The 27,830-nt window shown below is 41.9% G+C and overlaps 1 long non-coding RNA gene across 1 annotated transcript in view; it reads left to right on the forward strand.

Annotated features, from left to right (window-relative positions):
* Positions 1-1,386: 1,386 nt before the first annotated feature.
* LOC132379007 (uncharacterized) overlaps positions 1,387-27,830 on the forward strand; it is a 43,435-nt gene continuing 16,991 nt past the window's right edge. The window contains exons 1-2 of the long non-coding RNA XR_009507263.1: positions 1,387-1,501; positions 17,829-17,892. This is a non-coding gene — a long non-coding RNA (uncharacterized LOC132379007). The remainder of the gene's footprint in view (positions 1,502-17,828; positions 17,893-27,830) is intronic.

Below are 27,830 nucleotides of genomic sequence, written 5' to 3' on the forward strand. Positions count from 1 at the left end.
CCTGAAGTGACAAATTGAGTTCATTGAGCAGGTTGAAGATGTCACACAGATAAGCGAGTTTTGGTATCCACTCCTCGTCACTGAGGTGTGCTGCCAGTGGTGACTTTTTTCCTGAAAGAAATCTCTGTAGGTGCTCTTAACTCAAAAACCTTGGCCAGGCCTCTCCCCCTTGATAGCCACCTGACTTCAGTGTGTAAGAGAAGGTGTTTGTGCTCTGCATCCATTTTCTCGCAAAGCTTTTCAAACAGACAGGAGTTAAGGGCTTTTGCTTTGATCTGATTGATAACTTCAACAACGTCACTCAATACGCTGTTAAGATCAGGTGACATTTTTCGGCTAGCCAGCATTTCCCTGTGTATGACGCAGTGTGTAGACTGGCATTCAGGAGCAACCTCTTTGACTCGGGTAGTGAAACCAGACAGCCGTCCAGTCATAGCTGCAGCCCTGTCTGTGCATATTCCAGCACAGAATGACCAGTCCAGTTTGCCTGACATGTAGTCATTCAAAGACTTGAATAGTTCTGCCCCAGTTGTGTTAGTTGGCAGCAGCAGTGCACACAATATTTCCTTGTGCACATCGTCTTGAAATATATATCGCGCATTGCTTTGTTGTCGACATCGGTAGACTCGTCGACCTGGATAGCATACCGTGTTGACTCGTTAAGCCGTTCCAACAGCTGTGCCTCGATGTCATCGATTCTCCTTCAAACTGTGCTAGATGAAAGAGAAACCTGTGCCATCTTAACTGCAGCTTCTCCCAACAGTTCACGGCACATGTCCTTGGCAGCAGGCAAAATCAATTCTTCACCAACAGTGAAAGGCTTCTTAGCCTTAGCAATATGGCTGGCCACTAAGTACGATGCTCTCAGAGAAGCAATATTTGTGGAGGTGGTGGCTCTCAGCACTTGCTTCTGTCCTACTTGCTCACGTTTTTTTCTGCTCAAAAAACTCAATGGGTTCATCTTTAAGTGCAGGGTGCTTGGACTCAAGGTGCCGAAGCAGTTTTGAGGGCTTCACTGCCTCATTAGACAGCTTGTCTCCACATATCACACACGGGGGGCTTGGAGCGTGCGAGTCACGTTAAAGCCATATTTTATGTACGGCTCGTCGTATTTTCTGTTGAAGGAAGCTTTCTTTTTTTTTGCAGTCTTGGCCTCAGCTGACTCTGCGTTATCATCATCGTTAGGCCTTTTATGTCCCCTATCACCTCTTCCAAAGAAACTCTCAAGCGATATTTGTTTTTAACTCATCAAATAGTTGTAGGTTAATGACTGACTGATGACCTCACATGGGTAATGACCTTGCATGCGTTCAAGTTCAACAGTGGGTGTGACAGGAAATGAGGAAAGGTGCAGTTGACTCATATCGTTTCATATTGCCAATTCAAAGCACTACTCACGGCCCAGTAGCACATGCTTTGCGGCCCGGTGGTTGGAGACCACTGCTCTAAAGGAGTGGTCAAGAGACTGGAGGGGAAATAAGGGAAAGGCTTTTCACCAGAGGTGGGTAATGGTCTGGACTTACTCTGTGATGGTACAGGCAGAAATCTGTATTTGGCTGTATTTCTGTCTTTGTTTCTCCAGGTTTAATGGAACTGGCTACTTGTTGATAAACTGGTTCAGTTTTATGGCTGTGTTAGTGCATGAGATGTTCGATCAGATACTCAACATTGTGTGCTACTGTTAGGTGAGAATACTAACCTTTAGTGTAACTGCTTAGTTTCCTGTGGTAAAAACAAGAGATTCTGCAGATACTGGAAATCTAGATTAACACACTGAAAATGCTGGAGGAACTCAGCAGGTCAGCCAGCATCTATGGAGAAGGAATAATCCGTCAACACTTGATGAAGGGTCTTGGCCTGAAACGTTGACTCTTTATTCCTTTCCATAGATGTTGCCTGACCTGCTGAGTTTCTCCAGAATTCTGTGTGTGTTACTTCTGTTCCTGTGGTACAGTACTTACGGGGGATGGCTTCCTTACCTACGCCTAATGCGTTAAGATTTAGACCACTGTCTTGAGCACTCTGGTTGAATTGCTATTTAACAGATTTTATCAGGTTTTGTTTTCAGGCCTTGATTTGTCAAGGTGGACAATATCTGCCAGAGGACTTTAACATTGACATTCAGATAATTCCTTACCGGGACGAGAGTTTTGCCCTTTGTGTCACCAGTCCAGGAGCATTCCTGATCTTGATGTGTTAGTGTAGCTTTTTCGATTGCACTGCCAGAATTAAATGTAAACTGCGAGTGAGACTGCATCAGGCTGACTGAAAGCAGCATCCAAAACCCCTCGTTGTCTGTTCGACCAGACACTGCTAATGTGCAATGTCCTTTTATTGGAGACCTGATGTGTTTGCTTTGCTAGTTCAGGGTGGTTTTTTGCTCAAAAATAATCAAAGGAATGCAGTTGACCCTTTTTGATGCTTTAAACTTTCAGACTGTTTTGAAAGCCAGGGTGACTTTCTGGGAATTTTGAGGCAGACAGTAGTTCCTGGAACAATTCTGAGTCAGCAGGGAAAATACCCACTGGTGTCTGCATGGTAAAGTTTGTAGCGCAGAATGCATTTCTGGAGCCTGGATGGTCTACACGCTCATTTTGTTTTGAATTCTGATCATGCTTGAAAATGAATGCATTACAGGAAATGAACAGCCTGCATTACTGCTTCTGTCCATAAATCCATTTAATAATTACAGCACGGAAACAGGACATCTCAGCCCTTCTAGTCCGTGCCGAACACTTATTCTCACCTGGTCCCACCGACCAGCACTCAGCCCATAACCCTCCATTCCTTTCCTGCAAATGTACCTATCCATTTAAAAAAAAATGACAATACCGAACCTGCCTCTACCACTTCTACTGGAAGTTCGTTCCACACAGCTACCACTCTCAGAGTAAAGAAGTTCCCCCTCTTGTTACCCCTAAACTTTTGCCCCTTAACTCTCAACTCATGTCCTCTAGTTTGAATCTCCCTTACTCTCAATGGAAAAAGCCTATCCACGTTAACTCTATCTATCCCGCTCATAATTTTAAATACCTCTATTAAGCCTCCCCATGAACCTTCTACGCTCCAAAGAATAAAGATCTAACTTGTTCAACCTTTCCCTGTAACTTAGGTGCTGAAACCCAGGTAACATTCAAGTAACTCTCCTCTGTACTCTCTCTATTTTGTTGATATCTTTCCTATAATTCAGTGACCAGAACTGTACACATTACTCCAAATTTGGCCTCACCAATGCCTTTTACAATTTTAACATTACATCCCAACTCCGATACTCAATGCTCAAATTTATAAAGGCCAGCATACCAAAAGCTTTCTTCACCACCCTATCCACATGAGATTCCACTTTCAGGGAACTATGCACCATTATTCCTAGATCACTCTGTTCTACTGCATTCCTCAATGCCCTACCATTTATGTCCTAGTTTGCTTAGTTCTACCAAAATGTAGCACCTCACACTTATCAGCATTAAATTCCATCTGCCATCTTTCAGTACACTCTTCTAACTGGCCTAAATCTCTCTGCAAGCTTTGAAAACCGACTTCATTATCCACAACGCCACCTATCTTAGTATCATCTGTATACTTACTAATCCAATTTACCACCCCATCATCCAGATCATTAATGTATATGACAAACAATGGTGGACCCAGTACAGATCCCTGAGGCACACGGCTAGTCACCGGCCTCCAACCTGACAGTTATTCACCACTACTTTCTGGCAGCTCCCATCCAGCCACTGTTGAATCCATTTTACTACTTCAATATTAATACCTAACGATTGAGCCTTCCTAACTAACCTTCTGTGTGGAACCTTGTCAAATGAATCCAAATGGGAGTTCTCTGAGATTGGGTCCAAAACTCATACAGCTGGTACCAGGCTTGTACACAAAGTTCTCATTTGGAAATGAGGATGGGAACCGAGTTGTGCCAACAACTAACCATCTTTCATGTTCCCTTGCTTGCTCCTTGTTCGTACAGCATATAAACAGGCCCTTCAGCCCACTGGGCTGAGTCAATAATCCAACACCCATTTACACTAATCGTCTGTTTTTAATCTTCCTCACATTCCAATGAACAGTTCAGGAAGGGGATAGAGAGTTTGGTGACATGGTCTTGTGACGGCAATCTTTCCTGCAATGTTAACAAAATGAAAGGGCTGGTAATTGACTTCAGAAAGGTGGGTGGTTTATGGTGTTGAGGACGAGAGGGTTCAGAGTTTCAGAATATCACCATATCACCACTAGCCTGTCCTGGTCCAAATCACATTGATGTCATGGGCAAGGAAGCTCACCTATTTCCTCAGGAGGCTAAAGAATTTCTGCATTTCCCTATTCCACTCTTACAAATTTTTATCATGGTACCATAGAAAGCATTCTGTCTGCATGCACAGTGGCTTGGTATGATCATTGCTCTGCATGTAAAAGACTGCAGAGTTGTTGGCACACCACTGGGACCAGTTTCCCCTCTATGGACTCTGTCTACACTTCCTGCTGCATCGATAAAGCCGCCAGCATAATCAAAGACCTCACCCATCCTGGACATTCTGTCTTCTCCACCCTCCTATCAGGTAGAAGATACAAAAGCCTGAAAGCACGTATCAAAGCCTCAAAATGAGCTTCTATTCCTACTGTTACCAGATTCTTGAACAAACCTCTTGTTGATAAGATGGGCTCTTGACCTCACAATCTACCTTGTTATGATCTTGCACTTTATTGTTTACATGCACTGAAATTTTTTGTTCGCTTTTACACTTTATTCTGCATAGTAATTGATTTACCTTATTCCAAGTTGACGCACCAGTCTGTATAAGCAATACACAAGACAAGCTTTTCACTGTATCTTGGTGCATGTGACAATAATAAACCAAAGGCAATAAATCTGCTAGCTTCTTTAAATTCCTTACCCACTTTGGGCAATTCATATACCGTCAGCACTCCTTGGGGATGTAGGAGGAAACTGGAGTATCTCTGACAGATAAAACAATCAAAAGGTGAACGTGCAAACTCCACACAGATAGTGCCAGAGGTCAGGATTGAACCTGAGATGCTAGAATTGTAACGCGGTGTCCCTTGTAGCAAGGTACCCTAGTGGAACCTTGTGCTGTGGTACAGTGGCTCTGAAGTAAATCCAGCGGAAATCGTAATGCTCATCAGTATGTTCCCCTGGAAGGGGAAGAAAGGGCTTCTCAGAGTTTGCTGAAAACAGAAGTCCCTACCACAAAAAGGATGAAATCCAAAATAATTTAATTGTGTTGGGGGGGGGGGGGGATGGGTGTGAAATGGGCTATGAGGTTAGTCGATCAGAGGCTGAAGAACGAGGTGGAGCGTAAGAATGTGGCAGCCTTGTGGAAGAAGAAAATATTTGCCTGTTTTAATATCTGCATTAAAGAGCTATGACCTGCAGTACTGTTGTTGAAAACAGTGATCGACCTGCACTGTGCAAAAAGCAATTTGATAATGAACACATAATTTCTTTTGGTGATTAAAGGATAAAAATGTCAGGGATGATGTCCTCGCTTTCCAAAGTATCTCCACGTCAGTGAGCAAAGGGGCCACAGTTTAACATTTTATCCGAACGATGGCAGTGTAATACTCACTCTGTAATGTGCTGGAGTGTCATCTTAGATTTCTGCGCTACAGCCTTGGGACTTGACTCCACAACCTTCTGACTTAAGAGACAAGAGCACTACCTATTGATCGACAGCCAACATCAGATCCCAACCGTAAATAGTGGGACACTGAGCATCACTACTGAGATATTGGACACCGTGTTCAGATCAGGTTGCAATTTCTGGTCTTTGTTTTGAGCTTAATGCATAACCTCGATACATGAGATTAAATGTGCCAAGTTCTGGCCTATTTTTAAAAATGCACCGTAAGTTAAATATTGGCATTGTCTGCAAGTTTCCATGATTCTCCCTTTGGACCTCTGGAAATATTTCTAACATAGTGAGTAAAAAGTTGTCCCAAACTGGGATCCCAATGTAGAGTAACAAGCATTCCAAAAAAAAAAGCTGCCCTCTACTCTTTGTTTTCTCTTTAATAACTCAGTCTTATTAAATGCATTATCTTTGCCCGCTTTCTGTCTTCCATAACAGTCTCTGTTGGGCTTGGATCAAGTGCATTAGTAGGAGATTTTGACAAATTTTAGTTGAGCTCGTTCAAAACCAGGAGATTCAGCTGTGTAATCGGATAAAGTGACTATGCATCATTTTAATTATTTAAGCATAAACATTTCAGGACAAATCTGCACGACAGTCCACAATTAGTCTGGAAATCCACACAGTGCTTAAATGGATGACTGCAATAGTTTGCTCAGTTAAATACATTACAAAATTAGGCTTCTGAAATGACATTCTTAGTTATAGTCCAGGCTCATTTTCTTTAATCATCCCACCTTTTCTTTAAGTGCCTTTTACTTGCTTCTGTACAAGCTGTGAAATTTTCTGGTCTGTATTCTTGTTAAATAATTTAAAACTAAAATATTTGAATTTATGGTGAAATTTCAATGTGGAGGTTGAGGATGTGTTTTCAAGAATGGGAGGCCAGTAATATAGAATCCAAGAAGAAGCAGCCCTCCCTAACGATGCTGAGAAAGCTACCACTGAGACTTGATGAGATTAATGAGCTCGATGTAATTAAAGGAATGCTGGGAAACGCACAATGAGGGTCACAGCTGCCTCACTGCCTAAGGCCCAGGTTCAGTGTTGAGCTTGGGTACTGTCTATGTGGAGTTTGCACGCTCTTCTCTCGGATTTACTCCCACATATCAAAAACATGCAAGTCGGCCGCCTTCAACTTAGCATGTAATGCAAAATATGGCAGGGCCTGACAGTGAGCAACCCCCCCCCCACCGCCAAGTCCTGCACTAGGTGGTGATAGATGGGGATTCATGCTCATGGTCTTCTGACTCAAGACAAGTGTGCCATCCACTGCACTGTGTCACAGGTAGCCTCCAACCTAATGGCATGGACATTGATTTCTTGAACTGGTTCTTGAACTTGAGTGGCTCCCCCACTCTCCTTCACCACTCCCCATTTTTGTTTCTCTCTCTCAACTTATCTCTTTACCTGACCAACACCTCCCTCTGGTGCTCCTCCCCTTCCCTTTCTTCCATGGTCCTATGTCCTCTCCTATTAGATTCCCCCTTCTCCAGTCCTTTATGACTTTTATCAATCAACTTAACAGCTCTTTACTTCACCCCTCCCTTTCTGCTGGTTTCACCTATCACTTACTCCCCCACCCATCTTCTTAGTCTGACTCATTCCCTCTTACTTTCCAGTCCTGATGAAGGGTCTCGGCCCAAAATGTTCCTCCAGCGTTCTCTGTGTGGTGCTTGGGTTTCTAGCATCTGCAGATTTTCTCTTGTTCGTGATAGTACAGCTTTTATGCTACTGTCTCTTAACTCCTTGTACCGTGGTGGAGACGGCTGCTCCAGTTTCCTGTCTCGCCCTGGTGATATGTGGGTCTGTAGATTAACTGGTCGCTCCAGTTGGGTGGGTGAGTAGTAGAATTCAGGGGAGTTGATAAGAACATGGGAAGAATGTAAAATGAGATTCATGCAAATGGTTGGTTGATGGTCAGCATGGATTCAATGGCTGAAGTGCCTCATTGCCACCATCGTTCACAGTGATGAATGGGCTGAAAAGGGATGGGGTGGAGGTTCACATCCAGCGTTAACATGGGCATTCGCTGCAGCCGGTTATTCCCCAATACCCCATTTACTAACCTGCTTGCAAAGCTTTCTTAATATCTGCTTCTAGTTAGTCTTGAAACTTCCATTGAATCCAAACTACTAAAAGTCCTGTTGTGGCTGAATGTATCCCACTCCTTGGTGTCACCATTCCCTGCTGATTCTCCACCAAATTGTTTCGACAACCAGTGCGGTCAGGCTATTTCAGAGTGAGCTTGGCCTCAAGAACATTAGGTGTGTCACGTGGTTCCAATTCTGATGGGAGGCATGGGATGGGTGGTTTTCCATGGAGTCTTGAGTCTTCCAACAATCTGCTGAGAAAGTGAACCTCGACTTCCCTGTACAATGTTTCCCCAATGCAGGGCTCCCCAAGGTGGGTTAGCTGAATTCTGTGTGTGCTCCAGTCAAGGGAAGAGTGTTAATCATCTTTGAGGGACAGTTGCATTCACAGTAATGGTAGGCGAGTTGGAAGACTTGGGATTTTACTTGACTGAGCTTGGAAGTGGAAGCATGTTCCTGTATTCCTGCCACCCCCCTGGATGAAGCACCAGGTGGATTAATAAACTATTGGCATCAGTGACCTCCTGCACTGTTCCAACAAGGCTCAATGGGGAAAACAGCCTGCCAGGGCATGTTGCGACTTTCCAAAATGAATACTGAATCCTCCAATTTTAGGAAGCTCACTCTTGCTTTCTGTCTGTATCAGAAGTGGCCACTTCTGCCTGAGGTGATTTTTGCCTCCATTTTTCTTACTTAATCTTAAAGTTCAAGTCTGTCCTGAGCCTATTAGGCTCATCAGGCCGGTGCTTATGCCGGTTTCCGTGGCGTGAAGCAACTGAGAGTACGAGACTCTCTCCCGGATAGGATGCCAGTCTATTGTGAGGTTAACCCTCAGCATTTTGCCGGTACCCATTTACAGCAGTGTGTGATTAAGTGCGTTGCTCAAGGACACAACATGCTGCCTTGGCTGGGGCTCGAACTCATGACCTTCAGATCGCTAGTCCAACGCCTTAACCACTTGACCACGTGCCACGCCATTTTTCTTATTTATTTATCTTTTATTGAGATACAGCATGGAGTAGATCCTACTGCTCTTTGAGCCGTACTGCCCAGCAAGCCCCGATTTAACCCTAGCCTAACCCTACCCTAATCACAGGACAATTTACAATGACCAATTAACCTACTAAATAGTACATCTTTGGACTGTGTTTCTGTCACCGTCCCATCAGCTTAAACCAATCTGGCCATTCTCCTCTGACCAGGATGAGTTCACCTACAGAAATACAACTCACTGGATGTTTTTTTGTTTCTCGCACCATTCTCTCTGAATTCTAGATTTCAGCATGGTTTCCTGAAAGGAAAGTCCTGCCTGACAAATCTACTGCAATTTTTTGAGGAAATTACAAGCAGGGTAGACAAAGGAGATGTAGTAGATGTGGTGTACTTGGATTTTCAGAAGGCTTTGACAAGGTGCACAAATGAGGCTGCTTTGCAAGATAAGAGCCCATGGAATTATAGGGGAGCTACTAGCATGGGTGGAGCACTGGTTGATCAGCAGAAAACAGAGAGTGGGAATAAAGGGATCCTATTCTGGCTGGCTGCCAATTACCTGTGGAGTTCCACAAGGGTCGGTGTTAGGACCGCTGCTTTTTACAATGTATGTCAATGATTTGGACTATGGGATTAATGGATTTGTGGCTAAGTTTGTCAATGATACAAAGATGGGTGGAACAGCAGATAGTGTTGAGGAAACAGAGAGCCTGCAGAGAGACTTAGATAATTTAGGGGAATGGGCAAAGAAGTGGCAAATGAAGTACGATGATGTAAAGTGTATGGTCATGCACTTTAATGGAAGAAGTAAATGGGCAGACTATTATTTAGATGGGGAGAGAATTCAAAATGCAGAGATACATAGGGACTTGGGAGTCCTTGTGCAGGATACCCTAAAGGTTAACCTCCAGGTTGAGTTGGTAGTGAAGAAGGCGAATGCAATGTTGGCATTCATTTCTAGAGGTATAGAACATAAGAGCAGGGATGTGATGTTAAGGCTCTATAAGGCACTTGTGAGACCACACTTGGAGTATTGTGTGCAGTTTTGGGCTCCTTAATTTAGAAAGGATATATTGACATTGGAAAGGGTTCAGAGAAGATTCACAAAAATGATTCCAGGACTGAAAGGGTTACTCCCTAACAGAGATAATACATTTCTTCTATTCATCCACTCTTCTGCTGAAAATTATATAGTCTTGAATACAATAGGGTTGTATTCCCTGGAGTTCAGGAGAATGAGGGGGGATCTCATAGAAATATTCTGAATGTTAAAAGGCCTGAACAGATTAGATATTACAAAGTTATTTTCCATAGTAGGGGAGTCTAGGACAAGAGGGGACAACTTCAGGATTGAAGGATGTCCATTTAGAACTGAGATGTAGAGAAATTTCTTTAGTCAGAGGGTGGTAAATCTGTGGAATTTGTTGCCATGAGTGGCTGTGGAGGCCAAGTCATTGGGTGCATTTAAGGCAGAGATAAATTGGTTCTTGATTAGCCAGGGCATCAAAGGGTGTGGGGAGAAGGCAGGGGAGTGGGGATGACTGGAAGAATTGGATCAGTCCATGATTGAATGGTGGAGCAGACTTGATGGACTAAATAGCCTATTTCTGCTCCTATATCTTATGGTCTAGAAGATATTTTTGTGCATGAGATTCCCAGGAGATGAGCAGTTTTTGAGATACACCAACCACCCCATCTGGCACCAACCATCATTCCACAAACAGTCATTTTGATTGCATTTTTTTTCCCATTCTGATGTTTGGTCTGAATGACAAATGAACCTCTTGACGATGTCTGCCTGCTTTTATAAGTTGAATTGCTATCACTTAATGCATTGCTTGTGACTGCCTCCATTTAGAATCTCCCTAACAGAGATAATACATTTCTTCTATTCATCCACTCTTCTGCTGAAAATTAAATAGTCTTTCCTTCTTTCCCAGTTCTGATGAATGGTCTTGGGCCTGACACTTTTACTATGCACACAAGAAAATCTGCAGATGCTAGAAATCCAAAGCAACACTTACTAAATACTGGAGGAACTCAGCAGGTCAGGCAGCATCTATGGTAAAGAATGAACAGTCAACGTTTCAGGCTGAGACCCTTCATCACAATTGAACCTTTCACTGCTTCTCCTTCCACAGCTGCTGCCTGACCTGCTGAGTGTTTCCTGCATCTTCCGTCTGTATTGCGCGCCTTTCAGAGACTGCCCTGTTTCCCTGTGCTTCACTGCTGCTTCACACCTTTCGGGAAATGAAAACAATGAAAGGAGAAATCATCCACAAGTCTCCTGGCTATGAACAGCAAATTGCTGCCTTTGTGCATTTCAAATGTTGACTTTACACAGGATGCCCATACTGTTGTAGATTTTATGAAATCTCCACTGATGCAGAACCTAAACCTAGGTTGGCAAACTGCGATTTGACAGTTAGTGCTCAGCTGTGCTAATGAACTGAGTGTTTGAATAATCTGGGACTCTGGAGCAGGCTTGAGCAGGGTGTTGGAAAGATGATATTATTCCTGCACTTATTTGGGCAACCTTTTCTTAACATGCCGTTTGATATATACGATTGTGGAAAGTGCAGCAATGATGAATAGTTTTTCTTGATCTGTGACAGATCTTATTTTGCTAATGTCTGACTGAAAATGAAATTTAATGTGTGCTGACTAAGTGGAATACTTAAACAGTGTTATCCGTCTCAAATGATCCAGTGATTATTAGAGTCTGCATGCAGGATGCTTTGGAATCATTATTGGAAATGAACTGGTGAGACGATATCAAACACTCAGCTTTTATTCTTTTTAATTTAACTTGTATTCTTGTGTTTTAAAAAATTGTTATTTGTATAGTTTAAAATAAAAATTGTCCTGCATTCCAGGACTGAGAGGTTATAATTTTCAGGATTATTTGAATAGTTTGGGATGTTTCAGTGGACAAGAGAAGGGGCTTTCAGAACTTTATGTGTGGACTTGATGGGTCAGATCTGGAGGGACTGTTTCCCCTATAGAGCAGACCAAAAACAGGACAATGAGCATAAAACAGTCAAAGTTCAATGTAAGTTTATTATGGAAGCATGTATACTCTATGTCACCATATGTTACCCTGACTTTCATTTTCTAGTAGGCATTCACAATTGATACAAAGGAATACAATGGGTTCAGTGAAAAACTATACACAAACATGCAACCAATCTGCAAACGACAAACTTTGCAAATACAAGAGAGAAACTAATAATAATAATTAATATAATAAATAATATGGAGAACGTGAGTTGGAGAGTCCTTGTGTTGAGGTGAGTGAAGTTATCCGTGCTGGTTCAGGAACCTCATAGTTGAAGGATGATAATAGCTCCTGAACCTCATGCTGGGGGATCAAAGGCTGCAGTGAGAAAAGAGCATGGCTCGGTTGGTGGAGATCCTTGATGATGGATGTTGTGTGACAAGACACCTAGGCAGAAATGGTTGGACCCAAGTATCCAAGGCTGGAATGGAGACACGATGCAAGATTGAAATGAAAACAGAATACTAGACACTAAGTGATCATCCAGGAAGAACTGATGATTGAGTACCGAACCTCCATTCAGGTTCTCCTTAAATATTGAAATCCTGGTGCCAAAACCTGGCTACTAATTGGTGGGATGGTCCTGAATCCTTAAAGGGGCCACACCAACTCTCTATATTCCAGAGAATTTGAGCGTCTACAGCCTGGAAGCTGGTGCGATTGGGTGCTTATTCTAACGTGCTGCTTTCTTCTGGCAGTGGAGCTTGTAGATATGCTCAATGTTGGGGGGAGGTGTTGCTTTTTCTGTAATGGGCTAGACTGCATCCACCAGTTTCTGTAGGGTTTTCCAGTCATCGGCATTGGTTTTTCCATAGCAGGCCACAATTAATCCAAAAGTGGGAAGGATGAGTTTTCTGCAAGCAACAATCTGTTGGGGAGATCTTGGAAAGTCAAGCACCATTGGTGGATGCAAAGGTGGTTTCAAATTGAGTCTCTGCCCCAGGACTGAAATTTTTATATTTATTCATTTTTTGGTGTGTGAGTGTCAATACCAAGACCAGAGCTTATTGTTTATCACCCCTGAGAGTTGATGTGGGTTGTGATTATGAATTAATGACAATTATTAATTTTTTAAAAATTAGAATACATCATAGTACAGGCCCTTCTGCGCCCCTGCGCCCAGCAGCCCGTCTATTTAACACTAGACGACCAACTAACTTACTCTCCAGAACAACTTTGAACTGTGGGAGGAAACCAGAACACCTGGAGGAAACCTATGTGGTGATGGGGAGAATGTGCAATCTCTTTAGAGACAACACTGGAAAGGAATTCTGAATACCGATGCCCCAAGCTGTAATAGCATGATGCTAACTGCTACGCTAGCATGACGCTATTGAAATGAACTAGTTTCATTGTCCATAGAACATAGTTGAAAGTGAGCTGTTCCACTCCATGTGTATTTTTGTGGTTCACTCATCTCCCTCTTATTGGATTGGGGTATAGAATTGTTAGTTTTCTTATAGCTTAACTTTCTTAAGCTTGCTTGTATTATATAGATGTTATTGGTAAGTGATTGCTGTGCCAAGATTTATGCTTCATTCTTGACTCATTCAAGAACCTTTGGATTGCAAAAGCATCAGGATCCAAAACTGTAGACATAACTGTTCCTCCCATATTGTCTCCATTAATGTATCTCTAATACATGCCACAACTAAACTACCATTGCATTTAGTAGCTAGTTCCACGTACTCACACTCTGTAGGGCAAGAAGTTGCTCTTAATCTTCCCATAAACTATCTTGTACTCATTTATTATTGCTCTTACCAGCAAATAGCAACATCTCCTCTATTGAATCCTTCTATTAATTCAAACAAGTGCCTCAGTTGCTCCGGCAGTTTGCTATGCATTTTGAAAGCAGTGTACAATCGAACGATGATGCTGTATCATGTGTTTACTGCTTGTCATATAGGACAAATGCTAATTCATTAAACAATCAGAGCGTAGAACATTACTGCATAGGAACAGGCCATTTGGCCCGCCATGTCAATGCTGAGCATGTTGTCAAATTGCACTATTCCCTTCTGCCTGCACTTAATCCCTATCCCTCCATTCCCTGCACATTGATATGCCTTTAGGATGTCACTATCATATCCGCTTGCAGTACTGCCCCTGGCATAGTGTTTCAGGCTCCTACCGCTCTCTGTGTTTTAAAAATAAAACTTACCCTACTCATCACTTTTAAAACTCCCCCTTCTCACAAACCTGTGCCCTCTAATCTTTGACATTCTACCCTGGGGGAAAGTTTGAGGTTGTAAACCCTTGTTAGAATGATTTTTGGGTTTAGCACATCTAGCAAATGACTTTAGCCACCAATTTTCAAATCTGAATATGGATTGTAGATTTAATTTAAAATGCAGCTCTGAACAACAGGTTTTTAAAAGCCTTGAATCATAGACCAGACAATGCTTATTAAAATTTCTCTAGATGTCTGAGGTGTGATGTGAATCAGGAGTTGTGAAGCTTGTATGTAGTTTCAAAGTAAGCATTGTGGATGCATCGTAAATATGGAATTATCCTTTGATGTTTAGCACATAAAATATTGGGTAGCATGGGCCAGCCAGACCTTTTCACCAAAAGCATCTCAATATAATGCCTGCAACACACTCAAAATGCTGGAGGAACTCAGCAGGCCGGGCAGCATCTGTGGAAAATGATACGATCAATGTTTTGAGCTGAGAACCTTCAGCAGGACTGGAGAAAAAAAGATGAGGGGTCAGAGTTAGAAGGTGGAGGTGGTGGGGGGAGGAAGAAACACAAGGTGATAGGTGGAAGTGGGAGGGGGATGGGGTGAAGGAAAGATCTGAGAAGTTGATTGGTGAAAGAGATACAGGGCTGGAGAAAGGGAAATTGAATTAGAAAGGACAGAAGGCTGTGGGAGAAAGAAAAACGCAGGGGGTGGGGGGATGGGCAGCAAAGAGATTATAGGATCCCACCACCAAGCACATCTGTCCCTTCCCTTCAGTTTCTGAGTTCCGTAGGGACCACTCCCTTTGTGATTCCCTTGTCCATTCATTCCTCCCCACTGATCTCCTTCCTGGCACTTATCCTTGCTAGCGGAACAAATGCTACAACTGCCCCTACATCTCCTCCATCACTACAATTCAGGGCCCCAAACAGTCCTTCCAGGTGAGGCAACACTTCACCTATGAGTCTGCTGGGGTCTGCTATTGTATCCGGTGCTCTAGGTGTGGCCTCTTGTATGTTGGTGAGACCCAATGTAGATTGTGAGACTACTTCCCCATGTACCTATGCTCCATCCGCCAGAAAAAGTGGGATCTCCCAGTGGCCACCATTTTCAATTTCACTTCCAGGTCCCATTCCGACATGTCCATCCATGGTCTCCTCTACTGTTGGGATGAGACCATCGAGGAGCAGCACCTTATATTTCGTCTGGGTAGCCTCTAACCTGATGGCATGAACATCGGTTTCTTGAACTTCTGGTAATCACCCCCCCTTTCTGCATTGCCCATTCCCCTTTCTCTCTTCTCACCTTAACTCCTTGCCTGTCCATTACCTCCCTCTGGTGCTCCTCCCCCTTTTTCTTTCTCGAATGGTCTTTTGCCCTCTCCTAATAGAGTCCCCCTTCTCCCGCCCTGTATCTCTTTTAGCAATCAAGTTCCCAACTCTTTACTTCACCCCTCGCCCCTCCCAGTTTCACCTAGTGTTTCTTCATCTACTCCCCACACCTTCTAACTCTAACTCCTTATCTTTTATTCTCCAGTCCTGCTGAAGGGTCTCGGCCCGAAACACTGACTGTTCTCTTTTCCATAGATGCTGCCTGGCCTGCTGAGTTCCATTGACTCTTTATTCCTCTCCTTGCTGCCTTGTAGCTGTCCGGTGGTGCAGTGGCTAAGCTCTGGACCATGAAGCAAGTGGTTCTAGGTTTGAATCCTGCTGGCTCCTTGCACGCTTTCCATCTGTGCTGGGTTGAGCGTTGACCTAGCAACTCAGTCTTATGGAAAACAGACAAATACTAAAGAAATGGCAGGGTTGCCATCTGATGCACTACAAGGTGTGGTGAGGAATAATAATAATAATACATGCTGCTTGACTTGCTGAGTTCCTCCAGCATTTTGTTTGTGTCTCTAAAAAGCTATTCCACTGCAAATAACCTCTCATAATAGTAGTCTCTTCTGACAATAGACTATGCAATGAGAACCTCCTTTTCTCCAAGGGCCTCCTGAAGCACAAGTATGCTTACCACAAGAATAACAAAAAAAACCCAAAAGATGCTGCAAATCTGAAATAAACGAAGTGCCAGGAATACTCAACAGGTCAGGCAGCATCTGTGTTTCATGTTCATGAGCATTCATTTGATGACCTGAAATTAGAGACTCTTTCTCTCTCCATAGATTCTGCCTGATTATCTGCAGCACTTTCTAATTTTATACTGACTGCCACTCGGTGATGACACTGGTTATCAAATGTATGGTTACGTCTGAGAGTGCAGATTAGCAAATAAATGGTTATTTTCTACTTTATTGGATGTAATACATCAAATAGTGAGTCAAGGAACTTGAAATTGGATAATGGCTGGCAGTTGAGCTAATTTCCCCCATTGTTTGAGTCAATTAATGACTCAGACTAAAGAGTAAAAGCAGTATTTGCGTCATTGTATCACACAGCACAGAAATGAGTTTGTCAGCCCATTGAATCTATGCCTGTTATGTTTTGTAGCTCCTAAACATAGAACTAATTGAAAGAAAAATACAAAGGCAAGATAACTCATGTATATTCTTAGTTTTATTTTTAGTGAGGCATGCACTTATGACGTGGCGGTGTAACGACATAGGCCATTCACATACTTGTACATAACCCATAATGAATTATGTAAACAAAGAAAGAATCCTTAACCAAGCAACATATTTACCATATTACTCAAATATTACTGAAATATTAAATACACAACACTTCTCCCTGCTTAGCTATAAACTCCAATTCATTATAGAATGTACAATAAATATATATATTGTATTATATAATATTCTGTGTACACACATAGGTGTGTATATACATATATATAATGTAAAACACAGTATATTATACAACTACTACAGTATAGGTGTATAGGCATCCACAGCATAGTAAATTTTATATTGGTCCATTAGGCCTAAAGATTTAATTGTTGTGGTTGATTTCTTACTCTTATTGGATAAGGTCTTTCCTGACAAGAGGGTGAGGGTGTTCACTCTGCCTGGCAAGTGAGACTTGCGGCTGTGAAACTACCTCAGGTTCTGGGCCCTCCTCTGTAGTGGTTGTAGGAGTTGACTCTGGGACTGCAGGAAGTGGTTCTGACAGCTCTGGGCAACTTTCTTCTGGACATATTGACATCCCGAACAGTACATGTCAAGTTGCTTGATCTGAAGAACTATCCCAGGCCACCCAGACAAAGCTTTGAGACAGCTTAATTTTGATCATGCCTAGATGACCGGCGTGTAGCTCCTCCAAAACTTTAACTCTTAGCTTGGATGGTACAACTACTCAACTACTCTCAATCTCCACGTAAGGCAAACTCCATCAAGGCCAAGTTCATTCCAGCTGGGGTAAAATTGGGGGATCTGTGATTTCTGCTGCACATTCCAGCCATTTTGGGTTGTCATGTAGACCTGAGGCAGTATGGAGTATTTTTTGGTTTCCCTTTGGATCATCTCTCCCCTAATAGGGAGACTTCTGATTTGCATTAGGGAGACTATGTCAAGAGGATTTTGGGTATTTCCTTTTCCAAGAGTAAATGGGACAAACCATCAGCATTTCCATGATTCAATCTTGTAAATGTGTCCTCCAAGAACCAGAGCCCATCTCTGCATTTAGTGTTAGTGGAGTACCCTTCTGTGGATTGAAAATGAATACCAGTAGTTGATGATTAGTAATGAGGATAAATTCTCTCCTATATAAGTATCTGGTTGAAACATTTTACACCCCAAACCACTTAAGTCTTCCCTTTCAACCTGTGAATAATTTTTCTCTGCAGTGTTAAGGGACTATGATGCAAAGGCTTTGGGTGTTCACTTTCATCTCTCAAAACAGGACTGCACCTAAACAATGTGAGGAATCACAGGCAAGCTTCACTGGACAATATGGATCATAATGTGTAAGTACTGTGCCTGATGTCACTGTTACGCCTGTGCCCCAAATCTGAGGGGCCGAGAGGTGCAGAATGGCCCCCTCCTTTTTGAGAATTGCAGGATCGCTATTGATTTGAGTCAGGAGACCCAGGAAATGAGAGAAAGACATGCAGAATCCACAAAGAGGTTGGAATGTCCTGGCCCCTTCATGATACAAAGCCACGGGAAGCGGCCATTGTCTCTTGGAGACGGAATTGTGTATTGAGTACTGTGCTTTGTGGAAGCCCTCAGGCAACGTGGGCTTGTTGGGGGATGGCATCATTCCACCCTGATTGACATCTGAGACCCCGTGAGTGGGGATAAAAGAGGGTCTGGGGAACGGCCCCTTTAGACGCACCAGAAGAAACGCTAGAAATCCTGTAACAGCGTAATAGCGAAAGCTGGGGGGAAAGCCCACGTGTGTCCTTTTCCATTTGCCTCGGAATTGGTGGGTCTTACCACGGAAGAACGGCTTTAGCTAACACAAAGGAGAAATCAGCCCCAACGACTCTTTAAGGATTGATATCATAAAAGGAATGGGGCAAGTTTTAAAACTCCATCTCTCCCTCCAACCAAAAGCTGCAGCTTGAATGAACTAAAGTGACTTTTATATTTCCATCGGACAATACATTATCCCCTAGACAATGATAGAGCTATTTCTTATTGATTATTATTATACCTGCACTTTTAGATTTAGTATTGACAATGTATATTATCTGTATGTTTGCATTGATATTATTTTTGTGTATTTTTATCAATAAATACTGTTAAAAATAGTACCATCAGACTTCCACGGACCTCTCTATCTTTGCTGGTAAGTGACCCAGTTACGGGGTACGTAACATCACCACTTCCCTTCTCTTTTGAAAAGCCACCTCACACTCCTTTATCCATTGCCATTTCTTTCCAATCTGCAGTACTGAGTTCAAGGGGTGGAGCAGAGTAGCCAGATTTGACAGGAACCTGTTATAGTAATTGACAGTTCAGTTCCTAAAATGGACTGCAACTGTGACACGTACTTTAGCCTTGGGGCATCCACCACTGTTTGAATTTTCTCAGCACATTTATGTAATCTTTGTGTGTCAATGGCATGACCACTGAAAGTGACACATGGTTTAAAGAATTCACACTTGTTGCGTCATACTCTGAGCCTGTAATCTTCTGGCGTTTTTAACACTGCCTTGAAATTTTGGAGATGTTACCTGTCATCCTTACCTGTAATAATGATGTAATCCAATTAACACTGAGTGCCTCGGCAGCCTTGTAGTACCTGCTGCATGGATTTTTGCCGGAGTGCACGAGCAGATGCTATTCCAAAAATACGCCTGTTATAATGATGAAGACCTTTATGAGTGTTTATGGTGGAAGCTCTTTGGATTCTTCTATCTCATCTGTAGGTAGGCCTCAGCTAAGTCCAGTTTGCTGAAGTGTTTCACTCCTAAAAGGTTTGCAAAGATATCCTATATCCTGTACTGATCTACTTTCAGTTCTTGGTTGATGGTGACATGAATATCACTACAGACCCATTTATTCTTCTTGGCTATTGGGACCATTGGAGTTGCCCCACTCAACCTTTGAAAGAATTCCTTCCTTCAGCCTTCATGCCATCTTGCTCACTGGCTACTTTATTACAGATGGTATAAAGAACTGGGCAGACTTTGCAAAACTTGGGAGTGGCAATTTCATCTAACACTATTTTACCCTTGATATGTTTGAGTTTTGCAATGCCATCCCTGAATGCTGCTGTGGCATCATCCAGTACCTTTCTTAATTCACCTCCAGTTGTCTCGATTGCAGGGAATGAGGCAAATGGTGGATGGATCTTCAATCAAGTTGTAATTGTCTCAGCCAATCATTGTCCCACAATGTTGGTGTTTCTTTTTTTTTAACTAGATACAAGCCCAATGAGTCTAGTTGGTTATTGTATGTTACAAATGTCATTCCCGGAGGAGTTACTTTTTCTCCAGTGTAAGTTCTTAGTTGGATATCTGCAGGCTTCAGTTCAGTATCTTTGAAATGCTATTCAAGCTCTTTTTGTGGATTAACTGAAACAGACCAATCACTGTCCATTTCCATTTTAATTGATTTGCCATTCACTTCTGGTGTCAGCCATATCACTTGTCTATTGTTAGTTCTCACATTGCAAATCTCAGGACTTCCAAGTCCCATGTTACTCTCATCAACAGCATGTAGAATAGTGCTTATTTTGAAGCTGCAACATGACTTTTTAATCCTTTCCTCTGCTCTGTGTAGTCCATTTATTTTTGTCTGCTCAACATACTCGTTATATGTGTCCAACTTTGTTGGATTTTCTGCAAGTTTAAACCTTGAAGCCTGCATTGGTCTTCTGTACAATAAATATGTAGACCCTGCTACAATGGTAACACAATTTGTTTGGCTGGGCTGGTGTCTGTTTAGACATTGCAATTTTATTCATGTTCACTATCATTCCTGAATACAACAGAATTTCCTGCTGTTTCCATTGTTACAGTGATTTCAACCGTTCTGTGAAATGTGAGCTCTGCTTCAGTTAGGAGCAGTTTTTAAATGCTTTCTTGTAAGATTCCACAAACTAAGTGATCTCTCAGTGCATCACTAAGCCCATGCTAGCATGCTAACATGCTCAAATGATCTCTTCAATATGGCCACGTATGCTGAAATGGACTCTCCTTCCATTTATTTATACTTATAAATCCTAAAGCATTCTGCAATCAGCAGTAGTTTCAATTCTAAATGCTCCTGCATTACTTTCACCTTTCACAATATCAGCAAAGCTCATTTTGGCTGGTTTGATTGGAGCAGTGAACCTTCTAAGCAAACTGTATACACTTCCACTTTCTACACTCTGCAAAACTGGGACCCATTTTTTGTTGGGTATTTCATTGGCTTTAAAATACTGCTCAATTCACTCAGTATATATCATCCAGTTATCTTTTATGCAATTGAATGTATCTATCCTTCCAAAATAGCCAGCCATTTCAATTTTTTTAAAAAAATTATGATTATTTTTACCCTTTACTCACAATTTATGAACCTGTGAATTTTTTTTCCATATTCTGCCTCTTTTTTTAACTTGAATGTCTTATTGGACTTTTTAAAAACTCAAACAGCTTGCTATGCTTCAACAGGTAGGTAGTCATTTCAGTTTTGTTTAAAATGCCTTCATTGTCACTGTTGTACTTTGCAACTTCAAAACATAAAACTAATTGAAAGAAAACCAGGAGCTGTGATAGCTCACGTACGTTTCTGGTTTTAACACTTGTCTATCAAGTTGTGCATTTATGACATGGTGGTGTAATGACGTTTGCCATTGGTTCTGTTTAAAATCCCATCAAAAAGTCGGCACCCCTGCAATGCAACACTCTCAAAGAACTGCATCAGCATAAATTCCGGTGCTTGGGACGCTGAAGAAACCAGAAGATAAATCCAGTTAGTGCTTGATATTTTTTTAATTTTTAATTTGGTTGCACTTGAGGAATTTGCTTATCTATTATTACTGTTCAGCAGAATCAATTTAGAAAAAAGGCAGTTAGGATGCGTTAACTCTTGGCTTTTATAAAGTGCAAATAAATTGAAATAATAATGATATAAAAATGGACTAGTTCAGTCTTTGAGGATTTTGAAGATCTTTTGTAACAAAAAGAGGTTATTCAGATCGACACGTACAACACGCTAGAGGAACTCAGCAGGTAGGGCAGCATCTGTGGAAATGAGCAGTCATTCAGATCACTGGGTTCATGCTAGTTCCTGGAGGTCTCATTCCCTTTTGCATTATTTTGCTGTACCCCATTAACTTATCCTGTCCCACACATGCCCATTGAATCTCTAGGCCATAAGACATTGGAGCAGAATTAGTCCATTCAGCCCATTGAGTCTGCTCCACCATTCCATCATTGCTGATCTCAGATTCCACTCAACCCCATACACTTGCCCTCTCACCATATTCTTTGGTGCCCTGACCGATCAGGAAACAATCAACTTCTGCCCTAAATATATGTATGGACTTAGCCTCCGCCATAGTGTCTGGCAGAGCATTCCACAGACTTACTACTCCTTTATGCTCACTCCTCAATTTTGAGGTTGTGCCCTCTAGTTCTGGATACCCCCACCATAGGGAACCACATCCACCCTATCTAGTCCTTCCCACAGTTGGTAAATTTCAAAGAGAACCCCCGGCTTTCTTCTAAATTTCTGTCAGTACAGGCCCAAAGCTACCAAACTGTCCTCACATGTTAACTCCTTTGTTCCCAGAAACATCCTTTTGAACCTCCTCTGGACTCTCTCCAATGATGACACATCCTTTCTGAGATATGGTGTCCAAAACTGTTGACAACACTCTTAAGTGCAGCCTGGCTAGTATCTTATGATCTCTTTGCTATTCTATTTCCCCTGAAGTAAATGCCAACATTGCATTTGCCTCCTTTACCACAGACTCAAACTGTAAATTAACCTTCTGGGAGTCTTGCAGTAAAGTCCCTCTGCACCCCTGATGTTTGAACCTTCTCCCCATATAGATAATAGTCTGCACTATTGTTCCTTTTACAAAAATGTATTACTTTACTTACTTTATTGTCACCAAACAATTGATACTAGAACGTACAATCATCACAGTGATATTTGATTCTGCACTTTGCGCTCCCTGAAGTACAAATCGAAGTAACTATAATAAAAATTTGAATTATAAATCATAATTAGAAAATAGAAAAGGGAAAGTAAGGTAGTGCAAGTCAGGTCCGGATATTTGGAAGGTATGGTCCTGTTCTGGGTCAGGAACCGTTCAGCAGTCTTATCACAGTTGGAAAGAAGCTGTTCCCCAAATCTTTAAGCTCCTGAACCTTCTCCCGGAGGGAAGAGGGACAAAGAGTGTGTTGGCTGGGTGGGTCATGTCCTTGATTATCTTGGCAGCACTGCTCTGACAGCGTGTGGTGTAAAGTGAGTCCAAGGTTGGAAGATTGGTTTGTGTGATGTGCTGGGCTATGTTCACCATCTTCTGCAGCTTCTTCCAGTCTTGGACAAGACAACTTCCATACCAGGTTGTGATGCACCCTAGAAGAATGTTTTCTACGGTGTATCTATAAAAATTAATGAGGGTTTTAGGGGACAGGCCAAATTTCTTCAGCTTTCTCAGGAAGTAAAGGCGCTGGTGGGCCTTCTTGGCAGTGGACTGTGCTTGGTTAGACCAAGTTAGGTCATTTGTGATATTCACCCTGAGGAACTTAAAGCTTTTGACCTGTTCCACCTGGGCATCACTGATGTAGATGGGGTCGTGCGGTCTGCTACTCCTTCTAGAGGTCAACAACCAATTCCTTCGTCTTGCTGACGTTGAGGGATATGTTATTGTCTTCGCACCATGCCACCGGGTTCTTAATTTCCTCTCTGTACTCAGACTCATCATTACCCAAGATACGGCCTACAATTGTGGTGTCATCAGCAAACTTATATATTGAGTTCGATGGAAACTTGGCTACACGATCATGGGTGTACAGTGAGTACAGCAGGGGGCTGAGTACACAGCCTTGTGGGGCACCGGTGCTCAGAGTGATTGTAGAGGAGAGCTTGTCTCCTATTTTTTACAGCCTGGGTCCTGTCTGTGAGGAAGTTGAAGATCCAGCTGCAGATCTGAGTGCTAATACCCAGGTTCCGGAGCTTAGGAATCAGTTTATTTGGAATGATGGTATTAAAGGCAGAGCTGTAGTCAATGAAAAGGAGCCTTACATATGCGTCTTTATTCTCCAGGTGTTCTAAGGAGGAATGTAGTGCCAGGGAGATGGCATCTGCCGTTGACCTGTTGCTTCAGTAGGCGAATTGCAAAGCGTTGAGGTTGACCGGTAGGCTATGGTTGATGTGTACCATAACCAATCGCTCGAAGCACTTCATAGCAATTGATGTCAGAGCCACAGGTCGATAGTCATTCAGGCATGCCACCTTGCTTTTCTTCGGTACTGGGATTATCGTTGCCTTCTTAAGACATGAGGGGATCTTAGACTGAAGTAGGGAGCAGTTGAAGATGTCAGCAAACACTCCAGCTAGCTCGCTTGCACAGGCCCGGAGAACCCGTCCCGGGACGCCATCTGGGCCAGTCATCTTCCTTGGATTTATCTTCAGGAATTTATCATACATCATGTATTTATCATACATTTCCCAACACTCTATTCCATCTGCAATTTTTTTGCCTATTTTTTCCAATTTGTCTAAGTCCTGCTGCAATCGCATTGCTTGCTCAGCACTACCTAGCCCTCCACCTACCTTCATATTGTTACGACTGTGCCCCAACTCTGAGGGGCCGAAGGGTACAAAGTAGCCCCCTCCTTTTTGAGAATCGCAAGATCGCTATTAATGTGGGTCTGGGACCCAGTAAATGAGAGAGAGACACACAGAATCCACAAGTGGTTTGGAATGTCCTGGCCCGTCAGCGATACAAAGCCACAGAAAATGGCCATTGTCTCTTGGAGACGGAATTGTGTATTGAGTACCGTACTATTTATTTGAAGCCCTCAGGGAAGGACCAAAAGTGGGCTGGTTGAGGGGTGGCATCATTCCAACCTGATTGACATCTGAGACCCCGTGAGTAAGGATAAAAGAAGGTTTGGGGAACAACCCCTTTAGACGCACCAGGAGAAACGCTAGAAATCCCGTGACAGCGTTTAATAGCGACAGCCGGTGGAGGGCCCACGTGTGTCCTTTCCCGTTGCCCGGGATTGAGGCCTTACCACGGAAGATGGCTTAGCTAAAGAAGAGATCACCACCGACGACATTTCGAAGGATCGACATCATAAAAAGGAAAATGGGCAAGTTCTAAAAAATCCGTCTCTCTCTCCAACCAAAAGCTGCAGCCTGAATGAACCGAAGTGACTTTTATATTTCCATCGGACAATACATTATCCCCTAGACAATGATAGAGCTATTTCTTATTGATTATTATTGTACCCACGCTTTTAGATTTAGTATTGACGACATATATTATCTGTATGTTTGTATTGATATTATTTTTGTGTATTTTTATCAATAAATACTGTTAAAAATAGTACCATCAGACTTCCACGGACCTCTCTATCTTTGCTGGTAAGTGACCCAGTTATGGGGTACGTAACAGTATCATCCACAAACTTTGCCACACAGCCATCAATTCCATTATCTAAATCATTAACAAACAATGAAAAGCAGCAGTCTTAATACTGACCTCTAAGGAACACCGTTAGTCACTGGCAGCCAACCAGAAAAGGTGTCTTTTATTCCCACTCACTGCCTCCTGCCTGTCAGCTATTCCACTATCCATGCCAGTATCTCTCCAGTAATGCCATAGGATTTTATCTTGTTAAGCAGTCATGTGCGGCACCTTATCAAAAGCCTTCTGAAAATCCAAGTAAGTGACATCCACTTCCTCTCCTTTGTGCACCCTGCATGTTACTTCCTCAAAGAACTCTAATAGATTTGTCAGGCAAGATTTTCCTTTACAGAAACCTTGCTGACTTTGGCTTATTTTATCATTAGTGTCCAAGTACCTCGGAACCTCATCCTTCATAATAGACTCCAACAGTTTCCTAGCCACTGAGGTTTGGCTAACTGGCCTATAATTTCCTTTTTTTTGCCTTCCTGCCTTCTTGAAGTGTGAAATGACATTTGCATTCTTCCAGTCCTCCGGACCATGCCAGAGTCAGGTGATTCTCAAACGATCATGACCAGTGCATCCATTGTCTCTTTATTTGCCATTAACCAATAACCTAAAGAACGATTTTCAACTAACCTTGCAGGAAAGAATTTATTTTGTATAATCACAAATAACTTGTTTTCCACCTTATATCTACCCATGCTTTCACCCTTCTGACCTTTAAACAGTATTTTCCACAAAACAAAAGGATTTGGTGAGCAGTTAATATGAAAGTTCGAAAGCCCTGTTTAAATAAAATGAATAAAAATGTAAATTTTGTATGCTTTATATTGTTGCTGTTATTGGTTGAAACAAAATTGTTTTTCCCAGGCTGGTCTTTTGGGGTATTCTCTGAGTTGTTGTTCAGATAAAACCAACAAATTGAATCCAAAACATAAATAACCTCATCCCATTAATCTGACTACCTTTCGGTTTTATAAACAAATCAAAGAGAATTTATTCAAGTTATTTGTAAGTTTTTAAACATTTGGGGAGCGTGCATGTAGAGATTAAGACAATTGGTGGAAATTATATATAAAATCATTAATAAATATGCCTTAATGAATACCTAAATGTTATTAAAATCTTGGTGTACCAGTCATCCTCTTCATTAAATAAATGATCTTTGCCTTGACAAATGGAATAACTTTCAGCTTCAGACTGGAATTGGGTGAGGAAAGCTATTTTAAGGAATTTGCAACTTTCAGATAAATCTGCAAATAATTACAGAAAGCAGGTAGTGAATTGAAAGCTATAATCCAGTCTCAGAGATTCACTTAATTTTGTTCCGAAGGTTTATATCATTGAAGCCTCTCTATAACATTCTGCTTCTGAAACTCAGTGGAATCTATCCGTTCTCCATCAAGCAGAACAGTTGGAAATACGCAGAATAGTGGAACATTAACAAATTAAATATATCTTGATAATTTAAAAAATTCCAATATGTTCTGGTTGTGGTAAATGAGCATCCATTTTAAACCATAAATTGATGTTTAATCACTTCATGATTACTAATGCTTTAGTGTGAATGCAATTACAAATGCATCAGCCCAATGGACCAGGCCACCTGCCAATGCATCTGCTTTAGCTGAGAAGTGATTTATCTGCTTGTAAATTGCTTTTCTTTTCTGATCTTGGTGAGCTGATGGTGGGTGATATCTGTCAAATGGGCAGTTGGGCTTTAGTCCTTGTTGTTGCCATAGTGTCTACTTATTGCATTAAAGGCAAGGATTATTTTGGATGAGATCCCAGGGCAGTAACCATGAGGAAGGTTGTTGTAACCAAGTCCTATTATATTTTAATAATGGCTGTTCATCGTCACAGGGTCTTCTGAGGGAGCAACAGTCATTCCAGCTCTGGCAATCCATGACCTTCTGAATCCAAAACAAGAATGTGACCAGCAGAATCAAGAAGCTACTTGGTTAGGCTGGCATGGTTGTTGGGGTTTTATTCCCACCACTGCCTGTAAGGAGTTTTTATGTTCTCCCCGTGACTGCATGGGTTTCCCCCGAGTGCTCCAGTTTCCTCTCAAATTCTGAAGAAATATGGTTTAGGGTTAGTGAGTGTCAGCTTCGGAAGCATGGCAAAACTTACCTAGTACAATCTTTGCAGATTTGATTTGACCACAGAACAATGCACTTCGCTGTATGTTTTGATATACAGGTGCCAAATAAAGCCAAATCATTAAATTGAAAATTTAAGATAAATTTTGAAAACTCATTTTTTAAATTTTAAAATAATCTTGATGTCTTTCCTTTGTCATATATTTGTGGAATTTTCCTTAAATGTTGGGCTGTCTTTAGCATTACACTGTTGTGAGTTGACAGCTCCCAAGTTAAAAAATACCTGGTCGAAGGTGAATTGCGCTGGGCTTCTGAGAAAGAGATTATTGAAGTTGAGCCACCTCAAGTAGAATATGTGGCACCTCCTTTCTTTAAAAAATCCCTTCCAGCAATTTTTATATCATCAGCAAATTTGGAAAACTTACATTTTCATTCCTTTCTCTAGGTCATTATTTAAGTAGTAAACTATTGAAAACCAAAAAACAATTGCTGAAGTCCTTCACTCACTATACTTGCTCTCATTCACTCTAATTCTTTGTTTTCAAAGTGACTGCTAGTTTTCAATCCATGCAGACACCTCTTCTGATACCTTGGGCTTTTAATTTTTGCACACTTTTCCTTTATGGCAACTTGTCAACTGTCTTTTGGAAATCTAAATACACTACATCTGCAGGCTCCCCTCTATGAACTCTCCTTGTTACATCCTCAATGAATT

The sequence above is a fragment of the Hypanus sabinus genome, chromosome 21, assembly GCF_030144855.1.
Source record: "Hypanus sabinus isolate sHypSab1 chromosome 21, sHypSab1.hap1, whole genome shotgun sequence".
NCBI classification, from domain to species: domain Eukaryota; kingdom Metazoa; phylum Chordata; class Chondrichthyes; order Myliobatiformes; family Dasyatidae; genus Hypanus; species Hypanus sabinus.